A 4,599-nucleotide genomic window follows, 5' to 3' on the forward strand; every position below is an offset into this window, starting at 1 on the left:
AATCATAATCCATCCCAAACCCCATCAGTTAACATCCCTATCTTTGGGGTTTATACAATATTAATTAAATCCTCAAATTCAAGGAGATTACTATATAATAATAATATTCGAAACAAACTTCAGAAGACAGTCATATTCCCTCCCCCTCCAAAAGACAAACAGCCTTATCCTTTGCAAAAGACAACCTTTGCAAAATGACACTCAATAGGCTTATCCTTCCTGTTTTCTTTCCCTTATATTTCCCCTCAATTTTTCTGAGTACCAAACATAGCCTAAAGGAATACTATATCACTCACTCAAACTAATAGACCAATTAATCCATATGAATAATTTGAAGGTAAAAGGAAAACTATAACTTCTTGTGCTTCATTATATACCATTGTTGAAACAAAATCTAAAAGGTGAGAATTGAAAAACTTATTGGAAACTCGGGTAAAAGCAAAAGCATGATCATCTTAGGTACACTTTACTACGCCCACCTTCTCCTATCACCATTTCAGGGTTGAAATCTCTAGTAATTGCAAACTTCAACTCTGACGTGAACCTCTTTCCTCTACTTCTAGAAGTGCCAACCTCTAGAACAGTTTCTGTGCCATGAAGTCAAGAAGTTGCATTGTCTTCTTGGCAATTTTCTGTCCATTGTTCTCTGCGTCCCTATTATTGTTGATGCTGAGGGAGATGGCATGGTCAATGACTTCCGAAAATGATGGGTGGTTCCTGGTTTATTAAGGTACTTGTGTGTTGTAGAATCCGAGATAGTAGATTGAAGTTTTTTCTTTTGCTTGTGAGTTCAATCTTCCTTATAAACTAATTGATTCTGGCTGCATTTGCTGGTCTGGAAAATGAGGTCCTTCATGATAAGAATATAGTTGTTTTGTTGATTAAGATCCTTCTTGTACAATCTTCAAGATTAGGAAAAGGACATGATATCAGCAACACATACAAGTTCTAAAATGTTCATGCTCTATGAGTTCTACAATGAAAAACATAATGAAAAACATCTTAAGATTTCCAATCAGGATCAATAACTTCATGTGAGTAGAGATTTTAAAGTATTAACTCATTAACAAAATAAGGTCATGAGTGGGGAAACCTTTGCAATCTGCAGTGTAAGGAAAGCAACCCAAGCAAAAAAAAAAAGCCCAAGTTCCTTCTAGTTTAAACATTTTCAATCATACTGACCTGGGATGGTTACATAAATCAGTTCTTGGACCCTCTATGAGATTAAAACTAGATTTTCGTAGTATGCTTACCTCTAGTTCAGATTTCTTGGTGGCATTTTGAGTGCCATAATTACTTGGGCCTCCAGGAAGAGGCTTGTACTCTACTTCCTTTGTACCATTACCTGGTAGGATGAAAAAGATTTAGCAATGCTTTCAGAGAGAATAAATAAAGGAAAAATAATCTTCTTTGGTCTTTTGATGTTTAACAATGTGGAGGAATGTAGGCCAACTTACCATTTATTCCCAAATGCTTAACAACCTCCAGTAACCAGAAACAAGTAAGGTTATGGAAATTATTAAAATTAATTGCGCTAGAATATAGTAGAGAAGCACTTGGAAAGCACATGAAATTGAGTTTATTTATTCTGGTTTTTGGTACTCATTTCAAAAATACAAATAAAACCAAAGTAAAAGAATGATTTAATTTCCATGTGGTGCACAAACAAACTCTCAATTCTATGCATACACCATGCGAATTTTATAATTACCTTTTTCATTATGGTTTCCTTCTTCCATGTTTCAACACCCTTTTAAGAATGTCTTTGTTGATGTGCCTGCAAATCGTCATAATGAGTCAAGGGCACTCTTGGGATAATGAGTCAATGGCACTCTTGGGGTCCAAGATATATATATATATATATATATATATATAGAAGAATTGAAATTCGACTAGTTACCTAAGAAGAGAACAATTAGCAGAATTGTAACCATCGAGTCAACAAATACAACATTAAAAGCAACCTCGATGCTAATGCCCATCATGAGCATTGGTTGGAAGAGCAGTGCCAAATCATACTCAATGATAGGCATATCAAGTGTAGGATGCTTTAGCTTAAGATTACAGTAAATAGTTGAGCTTGCTGCACCCATATTCATACTTGACCAACAAATAGAATTTATGACTTCCTCAATTATGAGAGAGCAGTTTCCTGTAACCACATAAATGAGATTTGCAAAGGGTTTTCCCTTGTCTTCCACTAGCTATTTGTTAATTAGAGCACTAATGGTTGCTAAGCTTCAAGTTCAAGGTTCAAAGAATTGAGGTCCTTGAAAAGCCATGAACTCAGCTCAGAAAGTTGTTGGCATGTCAGTGTAGTAAACCAGTTCTCTTTTTATTCTAAAAAGGTTAGTAAATACTAGAAAATCTCTGACAATGGTCTCAAACCACTGCTTGAAATATGCAAAATCAAGTACTAAGTCAACTCAAACAGCAGGCTAGATTTTCCTTTCCTTTTATCACTCCCTTATCCCTATCCCAATGGGGTTTCTGAATTTGGTTAGAATGAATTATAGATCTTCTACAGAACTCCTACCACATGGATATGTTTGTTTCTTACATTTCGATATAGTTGTTGCTGATTTTGGATCAAACCCAATAACTAGGCTAAACATAGTAACAAAAATGGCACCACCACCTACACTCCCAAATTCTGCTCCAAAGAATCCAATTATACTACCAACAACATTTGCCAGCCAAATTTCATTTCCTGTAAAGTCAAATTTGCAACGATAACATTTAAATTTCTTAAAACAACTACTCTATACAATTCACTAAAACTAAAAGCAAACAAACTACTCTATACAATTAACTAAAACTAAAAGTTTAAAATTGGAATTCGTATTGATTTGTAGCAGGGAAACCAAAGGAACAATAAAAAGGTAACAGGAAAATTGAAACTTTATAAGTCCATAGTTTGGTCCCAAGCAAAGAAATAAAAAAATCTATTGCATTTTGCTAAGGTCATTTGGTGGAGCATACTTGAGATTTTTAATTTTTCTCTCCAACACAACAGTATATTGCATAGCCATAATATTTTTCCTTTTCTTTTCCTCAATTTCGCAACTAATTAGGGGAATAAGAAAGCAATTTTGTCCAATTCTAAATAATGGTGAAGCATGTAACACCAATAATCGACCTATTACCAACTAAACAAATGGTTAGAGTAACATGGTCTTACAGTGTCACATATTCATAGAAATTACATATTTTCCTATAAAATTTTATTAGTTCTTCAGACACTAGTATTAGATTTTTGTTTAGATAAACACAGAACATTAAAAACTTCAAAATAAAAGGCAATAGGGCAATAATATCAATGTTTTATCACAACAACTCCCTAGTTTCTCCTCTATCATTAGGAGAGGAGAAAATTCATTGTAAAGCAAGGAAAGTAAAGATTCAAAAACCTTGCTCCAACCCTAGAGTTTCTGTTTCTGGAGGAAATATAAGTGAAACATAAATGTCGTATGTGATGACCTCTTACAGAAAAATCATGACTCCAAATAAAAAACCAATAAACAGAGAGTTGTTTTGGAATCCTAATAACCACTTAAATTTAACATCTTGCTTTACTAGTGTAGAGTGATAGAACAAAAGATCAAAGCAAAAGGCAATACGTTGAACTTTCTTGCTTTTTTGAAGCATAAAATGTAGGAAAAAGTATTTTTGAAAACACAAGAGTTCCTAACAGTTATAGAACTTTCAAGTAAACACATCACACTTATTCAAGTACACGATACCTGACCTATCAGCAATGATATAATGGTGATCGACGCCAGTCTACCGTTCTTCTAATTCTTCATCCTTTGCCTTAATCAAATGAAATATGCTCATCAGATTCACATCGATCATGAACCTAACCTCCTCCAATTCCTGTTTCTCTAGCTCTCATGGCACAAACACTCCTTAATTGCAGCTCTCGCGGCACAAACCCCGACAAAGCATCTCAAAATTTTCATTTCTGTTTCATACAATTTCTCAGCAACCAAACAAAGAGCACGAAAACCCTAATTTTACTCCGTAGACGAATTAATAATACCAGAGAAGAACAAGCACAGAGAAAAAAAAAATCTAGTACATGCATGAAACTGAGATTTTCTTCTACAGAATCTATTTGATTGCTGAAAAATCAAAATGAAAAATTGATGGAACAGTTAAGAAGCTAACTGAGCCCTAAAATCAACTAAGAGAACTCGAACACTACATTTCTCTCCCTTTTTTTGTTTGTATTTTTTTATTCAATTTATATATACACATAGAGAGAGAAAAAAAAATTATTTTTCATTACCTTCTTCAATTTTCTAAGTTCAACTCAAACTCATAAACCATTTTTCTTAAATTGAATATGAAATTCATATTAAAATCTTATGGAAAATTATTTGCTGCCACAAATATATAATATTTTTTCATGAGTATAAGTTCATCTTTAAAAAAAATTCATTTTGTCATAAAAATAAAATTTGTTGCAAAAATCTTCTTTTTCTCATAAAATTTTATTTGTGCTTAAAATTATGTTAGCAAAATGTGAAATTTTTTGTTGTAGTATTAAAAAATTTCTAAAAATACTTTTAAAAAGTTGAAAAATCACTTGTAAGG

General features: G+C 33.0%; 1 long non-coding RNA gene across 1 annotated transcript; it reads right to left on the minus strand.

Annotated features, from left to right (window-relative positions):
• Nucleotides 1–338: 338 nt before the first annotated feature.
• Nucleotides 339–4,301, minus strand: LOC132252640 (uncharacterized). Its single transcript, XR_009464440.1, has 4 exons — nt 3,744–4,301; nt 1,712–1,777; nt 1,254–1,345; nt 339–902 (listed from the first exon to the last, which is right to left on the minus strand). It is a non-coding gene; the product is annotated as an uncharacterized LOC132252640 (long non-coding RNA).
• Nucleotides 4,302–4,599: the final 298 nt, after the last annotated feature.

Source organism: Vitis vinifera, chromosome 16 (assembly GCF_030704535.1).
Source record: "Vitis vinifera cultivar Pinot Noir 40024 chromosome 16, ASM3070453v1".
Classification (NCBI taxonomy): Eukaryota; Viridiplantae; Streptophyta; class Magnoliopsida; order Vitales; family Vitaceae; genus Vitis; species Vitis vinifera.